We start from the raw sequence: 14,640 nt of genomic DNA, 5'->3' as shown, positions 1-14,640 counted from the left end.
TCATATCTCAAAGAGCTGATAGTACCATATCATCCTAACAGATTGCTTCGTTCCCAGAATGCAGGTTTGCTTATGGTTCCCAAAATCTCTAAAAGTAGAATGGGAGGCCGAGCCTTTAGCTATCAGGCCCCTCTCCTATGGAACCAACTGCCAGTTTGGGTTCGGGAAGCAGACACCCCCTCTAATTTTAAAACGAAGCTTAAAACCTTCTTGTTTGATAAAGCTTATAATTAGTTGTAGTTACAGTCCTAGTTATTTATTAAACTTATAGTTAGTCACGATTATCTCTATAGACACTGTTACAGTTAAGGATATAGCCCTTATTAGGGCTGGCTCAGGCAACTGAATCATCCCCTAGTTATGCTGCTATAGGCCTAGGCTGCTGGGGGACATCCCATGATTTACTGCGCACTTCTTCTTCTTTCTCTTTCTCTCCTCAGACCCACTCTCAAATTTATTAGCCTTTATTACATGTCATTAACTCTGTGTCCTCTCTGTCCCGTAGTCCTGTGCTTGTTTCTCTCTGGTCTCTCTTTCTCTGTACCTTTCTGCAGGTACCTCTGGCTCCGGAGCTGCTTGTCCTATGGTCCTGGCTCCACCCACCTGCTGCTGTTTATTGTTTACAATGATCTATTTCTAACATGTTTAATGTTCCGTTCTGCTACAGATAAATATTTGATTAATATTCTTTGCAAACTGTAATGTAAATAATTACCAGTCATGACAGCTTTTTGCCTCCGTGCTCTGTTTCATAATTCTAATCTGCTGAGAACACATTATCCAATAACTGTTCACTAACTGTAATGTAAATACTGACCCACATTGTCTGTATTATGCTGCATGTCTTTCTCCCCCTCTCCTCCATTCCTAGCTGTCCTATCTTCCTCCTTTTCCTCCTTTCACCCAGCCCGGCCATCGGCAGGAGGGTCCCCCATCTGAGCCAGGTTCTGCTCAAGGTTTCTTCCTGTTAAAAGGGAGTTTTCCTTGCCACTGTCGCCTTAAGTGCTTGCTCTGGGGTCAGGCTCTGGGTCTCTGTAAAGCGCTTTGAGACAATTTTGATTGTGGAAGGCGCTATATAAATAAAATTGAATTGAATTGAATTGAAAAATGTTGCAGTGAATTCACTCCCACCTCAGTGGTAATGAAGGCACTGTGAGGATAATGTTCATTGATTTCTCCAGCCCCTTTAATAACATCCAACCACTTCTTCAGAGTGGGAATCTGCTAAGGATGGGTGTCAGCACATCTACGGTCTCCTGGATCTCCAACTATCTGTCAGACAGGCCTCAGTTTGTGAGACTGACTCCCTGTCTGATGTGGTAGTGAGCAACACAGGAGCGTCACAGGGGACTGTCCTGTCTCCATTCCTGTTCACTCTGTACACCTCTGATTTTCAGTACAATAGTCAGTCATGCCACCTGCAGAAGTTTTAGGATGACTCTGTAGTGGTAGGATGTATTAGGGATGGACAGGAGTCGGAGTACAGACACCTGGTGGATGAGTTTGTGGAGCAGGAATCATTTGCTTCTGAATGTGAAGAAGACCAAGGAGATGGTCGTCGACATTGGGAGGAGGAGAACTGAGACCAAGCCCGTAATTATCATGGAGAAGGAGGTCGAGATTGTTGACAAGTACTTCGGTGTCCACTTAAGCAGCAGACTGGACTGGAGGACCCACACCGATGTTGTGTACAAGAATGGGATGAGTAGACTTTATCTTCTGATGAAGCTCAGATCTTTTGGTATATGTAGCAAAACAGCACATTCTCCAACAAACTCATTCAGATTCAGATTCAGAGAACTTTATTGTCATTCCCTCTACATTCAGGTATGTATTAAGAACGAGATTACGTTGCACCAGCTCAGAGGATCACAGTAGAGGTAGAGAAGGAAAAACCACAATAGGTACAGAAAAATAAATTACCATAAAAATAAGGATAAAAATAACATAAAAAAGTATTTACAAAGTAACAAAGTAAGTATTTTCAGCAAGACTGTGCATAGTGGAGGTTGAGGATGTTTTAGTATGTAAGTGTAAAAATGGTTATGGTATACATAGTAAACAGTATATACAGAAAGTACAGAGTATATATATATATATATATATATATATATATATATATACACACACACATAATAATAGTGCTTATTATGGTAATTGCACATGTCCAGGGTGAGATAAATAAATATACATAGGAAATATGGTCCCTGAGCAAACTATTGCACATGTAATGCAGCAGCTGTACCAGAAAAAAAGTGTTTCAATATGAAAAAGTTAAACGTGTGGGTCAGTGTCCTGTTGGAAGACTACAGAGCATTCAGGAGTCTGATAGCCTGTGGAATGAAGGAGTTGTGGAACCTGGTTGTTCTGCTTCTGATGCTGCGGTACCTCTTTCCAGAGGCCAGAAGCGAGAACAGTCTGTGATGTGGGTGTGAGTAGTCTCTAATGATGTTGTGAGCCCGAGACAGGCAGCGTTTGTGTCCAGTGTCCTGGACCAAAGGCAGAGAGGTCCTGATAATTTTCTATGCTGTCCTCACCACCCTCTGGAGGCTTTTCCAGTCTGTGGCTGTGCAGCTGCCGCACCACACAGAGATACAGTTTGTGAGTATGCTCTCTATGGTACTTCTGTAGAAGGTGGTGAGGATGAGAGGGGGGAGATGTGATCTACTCATCCTGCGGAGGAAGTGTAAACGCTGCTGTGCTCGTTTCACCAGAGACATGGTGTTGTCAGACCAGGTTAGTTTATTTGTTAGGTGCACCCCCAGGAACTTGGTGCTCCCCACCACCTCCACAGCTGTGTTGTCAATTTGCAGTGGGGAGTGGCATGGTTGGTTCTTCCGGAAGTCCACAATCATCTCCTTCGTTTTATCAAAGTTAAGGATAAGACTGTTACTTCTGCACCAGTCCACCAGCTGCTCCACCTCCTGTCTGTACGCTCTGTCATCATCGTTTTGGATGAGGCCCACTACTGTTGTATCATCCTCATACTTGATGATGTGGTTGGTAGAGGATCTGGAGGAGCAAAGGGCTAAGGACGCAGCCCTGAGGGGAGCCAGTGTTCAGCCTGATGACCGAGGAGGTGTTCTTCCCCACCCGGACAGACTGGGGGCGGTTGGTGAGGAAGTCAAGCAGCCAGTTGCACAGGGTGGTGTTGAATCCAAGTGTTGTCAGTTTGCTCACCATGTTCTGGGGGATGAGTGTGTTGAATGCTGAACTGAAGTCCACAAACAGCATTCTCACATGGGTGTTTTTCTCCTCCAGATGTTGAGAGCTCAGGTGGAGAACAGAGGAGATGGCGTCCTCTGTTGAGCAGTTAGGGCGGTAAGCAAACTGACAGGGGTCGAAGTTGGGAGGGAGTTTGGTGACCATGTGCTGCCTGATGAGCCTCTCGAAGCACTTCATCATGATGGGGGTGAGTGCAACGGGGCGATAATCATTTAAACAGGAAACTGCAGGTATTTTCGGTACTGGCATGATTGTGGCTGTCTTGAAGCATGATGGCACAGTTCCCTGGTTCAAGGAGTTGTTGAAGATGTCTGTCAGAACCGGGGCCAGCTGGTCTGCACACTCCTTGAGCAGCCGACCAGGTATATTGTCTGTTCCTGCTGCCTTCTGGGTGTTGATGTTCTTTAAGGACCTGCGGACTGCCACCGCTTCAAGCTTCAGTGCCTGTTCATCTGGGTGGGGCACTGCCTTCTGTGCTGGTGTCGTGTTCAGTGCCTCATACCTGCTGAAGTGTTTGTTCAGTTCATTGAGAAAGTCAGTGTCATCCTTACAGGGCACCTGGGCTGCTCTGTAGTTTGTGATGGCCCGGATACCCTTCCACATGTTCCTGGTGTTGGTGGAGTTGTGGAAACATTCCAGGATTTTCCGTCCGTGTGCGCGCTTTGCTGCCCTGATGGCTCGGTTGAGGTTGGCTCTGGCTGTTCTGAGAGCCGTCGAGTCTCCAGATTTGAAAGCATCGTTCTGTGCTCTCAACATGCACATGCACCTCTGTGGTCATCCAGGGTTTGTGGTTGGCCTGGGTTGTGATGTTCTTGATGATACTGATGTCCTCCATGCACTTCTGTATGTATCCTGTTACAGTTATTGCATACTCCTCCACGTTGATGTGCTGGTCGTGTGTTGCTGCTGCTCTGAACATGTCCCAGTCTGTGCTTTCAAAGCAGTCCTGTAGAGCTTCCATGACTCCCTCAGACCAGATCCTCACCTGCTTCACAGACGGTTTCTCTCTAATTAGCAGTGGTGTGTATGCTGTAATAAGCCTGACGGAGAGGTGGTTGGAAGAGCCGAGGTGGGGGTGGGGTACTGCTCTGAATGCCTCTTTGATATTGCTGTAGGCAAGGCCCAGAGTGAGGTGTAAAGGTGCTCTCATGAGTGTTTGTCTGCTGACTGCTGGTACAAATGACTGTAAAGTGTCTTTCTGTCTCCTGTCAGTCCATAGTAAGTCCTCCTTCAATCATTTTGACTCATGTTTCTTTTAGATCTCGTTCAACTCATCTTGTGCTGTTAGACCTTAAATCCACAGAGTCCTGCTGTATGTTGCTCTCTTCTCTGCATCACACTGAGATAACAGTTACACCTGTCACCTGAATCAAGTAGGAAGCTGATGGTGAAAGTTAAAGCTGACACTATATCATCACGTTCTGGGAGTAGAAGCTGTAAAATAACCAGGCTGGATGGAAGGAGGAAGCATTTTTTTCTCTCCAACATTTTTTCATCATTGTTTTCAGTTACTGGTATTTTCTCAGTCTGGGTCCAGAAACAAAACTTTCTTTGTTTACTACAATGACTTTAAGGTGATTCTTCATCTGTTTGTAAGTTTGTGTTTTAATTGTATTTCTTTTATTTCTCTCTCTTCTGTTGTGGGGCCCCTGTCTCCTGATCTCCTTCATCCTGGATCTTCTTCTTCAGATCCTAAAACTATGACTTATTTTTATGCTGGTGTGAGAGTTTCCATGCAAGTATGTTTGTTAACTGTGAATCACATTGTGGTTAAGTTTGTGTTTGGGAGATTTCCTCCATGTGTTTATGGATACAGATGAAGGTATCAGGTCATTCCATTATTTGATGATCTCTACCTGTTAAACCATCCAAAGCAGCTGTGCAGTGTTTCCATCTGTGTTCATGTTGCTGTTTGAGGGTTAAGACTTGGTTTCAGGGTTAGAATTGGGTTTTGGTTAGGGTTAGGGTAAGGAATGCATTATGTCAGCAAGTGTCCTCACAAATACATAAGTACCAGTATGTGTGTGTGTGTGTGTGTGTGTGTGTGTGTGTGTGTGTGTGTGTGTGTGTGTGTGTGTGTGTGTGTGTGTGTGTTTGTCCTTTGATGCCTTTGATGTATCATCATTCTACAGCCTGATGTCACAGGCTGCAGTAAGTGGACACACAGCCAGAGACAAGTTCAGAAGTCAAACAGGAGCAGAAACAGTTGGACTGGACAGGACTTGCTCATGATTTAGGAAGAAAGAAGCACTCAGATATTTCTGCACAATTATTGACAAGGAAGGGAGGAGCTACTGCTGTTACAAGGACAAGAGGAAACTACAGGAAAGTCCATATCAGCTCCAAGGTTTTCAGTAAGTCAGTACATGTTAGTAGTTCATGTCAGTATCTAGTTTAGAAGTTAATGTTTTCAAATGTTTTGTCCAAATGATATGTTTGTGAAATTGGGACGACAAGTAATCATACCCATAAGCCCAGTGGTTTGATTGTGTGCTTATCATTCATGGACAATATTGAGTTTTTTTTTAATGCTGATTATGATTGTGAGATATTCTCATGGTTGCTCATCTTCTTAACTTTTTTTTGGTGTGATGCTCTGTAGTTTGTGTTAAAGGAAAGGATTTCTAGGAAGTCTGTACTGTCTGCAACAAGATCCTTTCTAAAGAAATTCTAATGGAAATGATGGAGCATAAAATCCACAGTCCCTGTCCTGTGGAAAAGTTGACTTCCAGAGTTGAAAAGAAGCAAACATGAGGCTTCAACAGTCTGAGTAGATCAAGTTTCTATCTTCCAGGTATTTTTAGTCCAAAATTCCCCTCTTTGTGTTTCTACACCTAATGTTTCCTTGCAAAGCTGTGGTGGACAGATGGCAACACAGAGAGGAAACTCTGCACTAAAAGACACTAAAAGGTGTTCAGAAGCTTAAGGTTGTTACAGAGGTGCCCTGAAAAGTAGCATATTATGGGGTTTTTCCATTAGCACATAAGCTGTGATGGCATGCATTTCCAGCCTCACAGGAGTTAGCAGGGTAGCTGTGCCAAATTGCACTGTGTTGGTCCTGCTTGGTAGCAGGGCTGACCATTGCCAATCTACAACATTCTCCTCCCTTTAGCTGTGTCTGCAGTCACTACACTCCTGTGTGTCTATGCTGTAGACTAGAGAGAAAGCTCTATTCTTAATTCTCTCTGTTTTCAGCTCTCAAGACTTTTGCAGCTTCTACCTGAACCTCTGTGATCTGGGGTTTACTTTCACTCCTCTGTTCCAGTTTGGACTTTCAGATATCAGCCTTATTTCACTGTTTACTGATCATTTTCAGCCACATCACAGCTGCTATGTTACTACTAATGCAAAGCAAACTTTTTGCTGTTTCTTTTAAACTACGTAGGTTGTTAGAAAATAAAATGTGTTTATCAGTGAGTTAGTATCACTTTATTAGTGGTTCAGATCAGTGGCGGTTTTTGGCATGGACGAACTGGGCAGCCACCCAGGGCGGCATCACATGGGGGGGCGGCACAACCACGTGAAAAAAAAAAAAATCTGCACTGCTAAGCGGTTTTCTATTATCTATCATATTACTTTGTGGGGAATGAGCAAATTGGCGCCCCCTGCAGCTGCAGGCGCCCTTGCCTGCTCAGAAGGTGCCATGCTCAGAAGCTGTGTGAGGAGGGCAGTTCACCTCTGGGTTTCTGCCAAATGGAATGGACAAGGCGGGCGGGGGGGGGGGGGGGGTAATTCAATGTACAACCGCCACTGGTTCAGATGAACAAATCTGTTTGCTGTGCAATAAAGTGGAAGAAACACTTGCAGCGTTCCAGCACAGCTTTAGTGACAGTGGCTGTTCACAGCATGGCTTAATGTGAGTACACCTCCACAATGGAAAACACTATTTGTTAGAATGAGGAGTATACTGATTTTAGATGTCATATTTCCAGGCCACTCACCTTCCCAGTTTAGTATAAGGAAGCTGGTATATTTGTTTGGAAAGCTTGCACTGTGGTTTTGGAAGCCACGCCTCCTTGTCTCTTGTGGCCCCAGTCAAGTTCTCTACATCCTAAACAATATTTTCCCTTCTGAAACCAAAATGAAAGTTTTGCGTTCATGGTGATATATAAATTGACAATTGGAAGTTATTACCAATCATCGTAACTTATTTGGAAACTTTTGTGTAAGTACATAGGGTCATTGGTAAATCTTTGGTCTGGACCTGCTGCTTTCCGTGAGTGTGTTTTCCGCAGAGCAGCCCGCACCTCCACTGATGTCACAGAGAGCAGTGTGTCCTGTGTCCCTTCTGTGGCCACAGCTCTTCTCTTTGAGCGTTGTTGAGCTCATCAGGGAGTTTGGTGTGGGTGGAGATCAGGTTTTTCTCTCTGTAGTCTGTGATGCTGATGTAACCAGTAACTGCTGCAGCATTCTCCTCTAAGTCCACAGTAGACTCCTCTCTAAAGGCAGCAGTTTTGAACACCTCCCAGTCTGTGTTGTTAAAGCAGTCCTGAAGCATCTGCTCTGATTCTGCATTCCATACTTTAACAGTTCTGCAGACAGGTAGTGCTTGAGGAGCTTACAAACAAAGAACCAGAGAACAGCAAGAAATCAGGCCTCAGGTTTCAATAAAGATATTCAAACTGGCTGCAAGTGTCAGTGAAGGAAGTCAGTAGCGACACTAGATAAATGAACTTGATACATAAACTTGGTTCATGTCTAACCAGAATTTTTAGGCCCTGTTTGAATTTGCTACCATGGATAGATGTCTGTTACCCTTCCTGTCTAATTTAGATGAAGTTTTGGTATTTGTCACTTTAACCATTAATATTTATTTCATTTCTTTTTCAGTCTATTTACACAAAATTATCTAATCAACTCAAAGGTTCATAGACTGAAAAGGTCCTGAGAAGTTCTCATGAAAAATGGATCCTAAATTTAACTCTAACAAATTGCACAGTCCTGAAGCACTAATCAAGTATTTGATTGGTGTGTTGGAGTAAAGTGAGACACACACACATCTTGTTTAGATGTAACAGAGCCCACAGCCATTCTGAAGAATGACACAATCAGAAAATCCATTTGGCCTTTGAGGAATTTAATTGTGTGCCTGCTCCAAATGCTATGCTAGGTCTATGTGGAGCAGCTTGTGTGAGACATTATGTTTCTGTTTGTTTTCTATGAAACTGTGAATATTATTAGCTGACTGGATGAATAGAACACAAAAGAGATTTGTTTGTGCAGATAGATGAGACCTTAATGTGTCTACTAACCCTTATTTTAAGATGCACACACACTTTGTTCTGCAAGTAGTTACAGTTTGTTATGTCAGAGCAGCATCAGGTAAAACAATGAAGATTTATAATTTTATTATTATAACCACAATTACACCACAAGAGCCAGTTTGACTCTGTCATTTACAGGCTCTGTGTTTCCAGTTCACCATTCACCACACAATGATGTACTTTATTTCTTCATGATGACTCTTGAAAGTTTTTGAAGAGAGAGCAGAAAATTTCTTCTGTCATTTTTGCCTTTTTTTCCTCACAAAACTCGTTTTAAAGATTTTCATGATTCGAAGAAAAACACATTTTCTTGGTGGTCGGAGAAAATGACAAACCATCATTCCATCCATGTTCCATCATTTATCCAGAAGTTTCTATAGTAATGTGATCATTATTCTGTGACTGTGACAGGAGGAGTTCAGTGAATTGATGTGACTCGTCTGTGCTCTTTCACTGCTCATTTTAATGAAGTATATATTCCCTGTGTGTATTATGATATTGGATTGTAACTCAGCTTTACCACAACACTGTCATCGTACACCTGTTTGTTTTGTTCACCGTGTTGATCCATCTGTCTTCCTGTATTCATTCTCTCACTCCCTCGCTCACTACAACCACATACACTAAATACACTAAACTGTAGTAAACTGTGGAAAAGCAAATCCATTATGTGTGAAACATAATGTGGCTGGATGATGTTCAGAGGAAACAGATTTTCTGAATGAATGAGGTAATGAAGTTTATTAACAGCAGTGGAGGTGGGAGACTGGGGTTTGTATCCAGAGTTCACTCTGTGGTTAGATTTGGTATTTACAGCTATTTAACAATACACACAAGCTAACTTGCATACGGCCTAATACAAATGTCACACACACACACATTTCATCAGAGAGACCAGCTCTCAGAAATAAGTCCAGCAGTGGAGACAGTCCAACAGGCTCCACATGTTTGTGCACTACTCTACTACTGTGCTGAGAGGAGACTGTACTGAAGCTGTCAGCTGTACCATCAGCCTCTGAGGCTGCTCTGCTCTCTGTGTCACACACTGCTACTGTACATGAAGACTGCTGTCAGCTCGGCTCAGCTCCACTCATCACTAACTTCATTTAGAGCAAACAGAGCTCTGCTGTAACAGGAAGCAGCAGAAAGTCAGAGGCTTAGCCGTGAGGAGCGCAGACCTCTCTGTCATGTCAGGTGTTTTCAGGAAGGGACGTCACTTCACAGACCTTCACAACTCGAGTCAGCATCAGACGGACACACGCACAATAAACATCCACGGTAGCTGGAATTTCCCTCTCAGCTCCGGTGTTTCCTAGTGGAAAACGCCAGGACATGAAATGAAACGATCCCTTGCCTTGAAATCCAAAGAGGAAAGCGACGGCGGGGATCCACACGGTGTGTATCCAGAAGTAAAGCATGGTGTCCTTTAATCAGGTGCAAAAGCTCCGCGCTCTTCCCGACGAAGCTCCGTCTCCAGCAGTTCATTTCCAGAAGAGAAAGCGCTGCAGATGAAGCCGAGCGGAGGAAGAAATCCCAGTCTGAACGCTGCTGATGAACACAAGAGCTGGAGACTCTGTCGCTGCTTCTTCTGCTGCTTTCACACGGACATTAGCGACCCCTACCGGAACTTTTATCCAGAGAGGAAGAGACTGTGTCTGGGTGAGTCCTCTGTCCCTTAGCCAGCAGTTTGTCTCTGTTATTCTGTCTCTGCACCGTTAAACATCCATACTCAGGTGGACAGTCACAGTGGACACTGTCTAATGTCCAGAGAAAAAAAAAAGTTCTCTTATCACATATTAAAGCTGTGTGATGTTCACTGACACTGACCATGTGTAGTTTAAATACATGCGTACAAGTTTATTTTCCTTAAGACAGAAGATGAGATGATTAATGCAGGAAACAACGTGAGTTAGACTCAAGTATCTGCCACTTAGTTCTGTCAGAGCCACTGAAGCTGTTTCTTTACTTTTTATTCTTCCCTCGAGCTGCAGTGAGAACATCTACAGAAGAAACATTATTATTATTATTTACTGTCCAACACAGTAAAGTGTAAATGATGGACATTTACTCAACACAACTTTTTATTTCCACTGTCACAGGATAGAAAGAACAAAGAACTTCACAGATACAAAAGTGCACGTTTGTCCACCTGCTGTTTCCATAATGATGGGAAATATAGTTTGGTGTCAGATTCAGAGAAGTACGGAGCCCCTAAAGGGACATGGGAAAAAAAAGAAAATGAAATGTTTCACACCGGAAAGTATCTTGTTTGCACCAGAAAGTACGGCATGCACGCATGGTGTCCGGGAGATCATCCACTGCATTTTGGTTTGTGTTTCTGTGTGGAAAATGACAGTACAAGAGTTATTTCTGTTATATTTTAACCTGGGACTTCATTATAAGGACATTGCTGCTTTATTTGCAAGTCGTCACAGTCATATTGTGTCTGAAATTTATTTAAAACGAAATTTGAAGTCTTGTAGTCTGTTTCAGCGCAAGGGATACATCACTTTGGACCACGTGGTTAATTTCATTCATGAAAAGTTACAAACATCTGGCCAACTCTGTGGGTATAGGTGGATGTACATAAAATGCAAGGATAATGGATTACATGTCAAGAAAGAAGAGGTACGATTAATTATAAAAGAACTTGACCTGAGGGGAGTTTAACTTATTTTTATTTTAAAATCTGTAATACATGGTAGTCCCGATCCCACTTGACCCCCCGCCCCCCCCGCCCCACCCCCAGACTTCATCCTTAATCAATCATATTCAGTATGTACAGTATGTAATATAACAGAAATGTGGCAGAAGATAAGTTGTCTTCAGTGGCCTCTCATCTGTGGGCTCAAAGTTTGATGATGCATCAGAGAGAAGGATTACGTCTTTAGCCTTGGAGGTTGTGTAGATGTGCAGCATTCGTAGCTTAGTCTGCTTGTACAGCTGGCTCACTGTGACTTCAGGGGATACTGCATTGTGACTGTAATCACGAATATTAAACTCGATGTCTTCCACTGGCCCTTTGGATGAATATCCATTTAGAAAAAACAAGCCCTTGCCCGTCTTCAGCAGTTCACTCATAGTTACTGATTTCTGGACTGACAGGTGCCGTGTTCCAACTCCATTTCTTCTTTTGATCTGATAAGTGCCGTTATCAAAGTGGAGCCATCCCATTTCAACCTGCCGGGTGGCTTTGACTGCGTGTTTATTGCCAACAATACCAGAGCCTTGTGTGTCTCTTTTGGCAGGAGTTTTCCATTGTTCCCCGAGCCTGTCTCTAACTCTCTGCATGAGAGCAGACTTCACTGTCTCCACTCCTCCTGACTTTTCATTTGTCACAGTTCTTTAAGGACAAAATGCTCTGACTGCAAGTCTGTCCCCATATCGTTTGATGTACTGTCCTAACTCCTCATCTGTCATAACACCTATGATGTTGATATTGATCTGTAATAAGCAAAGCACACGTCAAAAATGTTTGGAAAATTACATTAACATAGCAGGTAGAGAAAGCCAGCATCATTAGGCTAGACATGTATTGCTTACTTTATGTCACTAAAGTTAACATTTATCTTTACCTTATCATCTTTTAGTTGGTTGATGACACTATCAGGTATATTTCGCGTTTTCAGCAAAGAGTATAAGTCCACTTCTGCAGCATTTCTTTGAGGTTAATGATCTTAATGAGCCAAGAGGCATACGCACAGGAAGCACAAGCGCCTGTGCTTAACCTAAGGTTTCTCGTATGCACAAGATACTTTGTCATGTGCACCAGAAAGTATTTCATGCTCACTAGAAACATTTCATTTTTTCCCCCCATGTCACTCTAGGGGCTCTGTAGAGAAGTGAGACAGCTGATTCTCAGAGACAAGTCAGGTCTGTTTCATGTTGGTCAAACTGGTCAGGTGGAGGAAATGGAAATGATTTCTGCACTCACACTGAAAGCTTTCATACATTATTACTGTCCACATGATACCAGATGTGTGTGTGTGTGTGTGTGTGTTGTGACACAATTATCGTTATATTTTTTGGTTTCTTCAAAGCCTAGAAACAGACTTTAACCTGAGAAACCTCCTCTGTCAGAACATGTCCTCCGCATTGCCTTTTCTCATTAGAGAGAAAAATTCAGATTCATTTTACAGAGTTCAGTCCACTCATGTCTACTGCTGAGTTCAAAGCTCCTGACCTCTAAGAGCCTTGCTTCATAATTCATTTCCAGCCCACAGTGTTTCTGTCCTCCAGCAAACCTTTGGATGTCAGTGTGTCAAGCTGATGTTGGTGAATCTGAGGCTGTGCTGACTGAGAGAAGAAGCTGTGAGATCTTTTAGACCCTGAGGACTCACTCTGGACTGATTTGATAGATGCTCCACAAATAAAAGTGCTTCTCCACTCAGCTAACTACTACTCCTCATAGGGACTGTCTGCAGGAACTGAAGCTGCTTTTGGTCAAAGAAATATTCATGTGTTCACTGTTCACTCAGGACCATTCAGCTGGGTTGGTGAATTCAGCACCAAGGACAGCAGCAGCTGTTACAGTGTGAAGTGCAGCAGAGAAGCAACTAAAGGAGACGCAGCAGCCACAGATTTGTTCCATGCTGCTTACACACTAATTGTTCTCACACTTGTATGAACTAATTACTTCACTTTTTTCTTGTAATTAATGTGACTGACTCTCAGAGACTAACAGAACATTTACCTCCAAGCAGCAGTTACTCCATCAGTATAGAATCTCATTATTCAGTCGTGTAACAGGACGGAGTCAGACACACTCAGCAGCAGATGACAGTGGAATCATCTTCCCTGATCCATCCTGTCTGTCTCATCCACATCCTGTAAGACTTTCTGCTTGTCAATAATCCAACCATCATAAATGATTGTCCCTCAGTGCTTTCACTGTAAAAACAGCCTGTGTGACACCATGAGCCTCAGTGAGAACTGGACATAACGTCAAGTTGTTGCTGTTTAATGTGATAACAAGTTGTTCTGACGGTGATGGTGAATTGGATTAAATAATATAACAGCAATAAGAGACAGAGGACCACCTGACAGCATTAATGGACATGGACAGATATGTGCTCACACACTGCCGAGCTGCACACACTGTTAAACACTGTCACAGCTCATTAGCATCATGTTCTACCTGCAATTCAAGATCAACGAGTTGGTTCAGGATGGTGCAAAACACGAGACAACAAACAATCAGACACCAGGCATGAACTGCATCATGTTAAAATCAGAGCAAAGCAGCAACAATTACAAAAAGACAGAAAGTCAAACATGTGAGAGCACGATTGAATGTGGAGGAAGAGACAGAGATGATGGTTCTACTTCAGTCCAGCTGCTGAAAACTGTTTCCACTGCAGTTCTACTCCAAGGTGAAAAAATGCAGAATATTACCTGACACTTCTAACAGACAGGAGCTGAAAACTTCACACAGAAAATACAAGTGTCCCTGAATAACAAAGAGGAACGAGAGGAAGAGAAAGTGGGTGGACAAAGAGAAAAGAAGGAGCTGAGAGAGAGCAATGGAGGAGAGAAACTTTAAAGTCCAACAGTGATTCATCATAGTTTGTGAAAACTACCTGATAGTTGTCCTGAGTGTTCAGTCAGTGAAAGAAACCATGAAAACAAAGCTGATTCTTCATTTTACATTTATCATGAATGACTAAGTGACTTTTTTTTGGATCACTTGATTATTCATCTGAGAAAAGCAGTAAGTTCTTTGAGTTACTGAGTCACTGCAGTGTGTTCAAAACAACTATACTTATAGAAATGAAGGCACTGATCACACAGTCTAAAACATAAGCTTCAGAAAAAAATGAATACATTTCATATGCTGAAGGAAATGTTAGGTTTGTGTCATGTCCAACAGTCGACAATCAACCAAATACCCAACAAATCTAAGTCATTTAGCTTTGTAGCTCTGCACACATCCGTCTTCAAACACTGTGGTTTATGACACAGCCAGTTAAGTCTGGACTTCAAACCAGTTCAAACGCAGTCATGCAGCATGTAGATGCAGAATGTAAATCATTTTCTCAAACATCTGCACAAGCACTGAGGAATAAACATCAATGATAATTCATCATGATTTATACAAAAAAAGAGAAGTTTAATGTTTCTGTTGTTTTATTGTTTGAAAGAGGAGAAACAA

This window comes from Toxotes jaculatrix, chromosome 13 (assembly GCF_017976425.1).
Source record: "Toxotes jaculatrix isolate fToxJac2 chromosome 13, fToxJac2.pri, whole genome shotgun sequence".
Lineage (NCBI taxonomy): Eukaryota > Metazoa > Chordata > Actinopteri > Toxotidae > Toxotes > Toxotes jaculatrix.
This window is presented reverse-complemented; position numbering follows the sequence as displayed.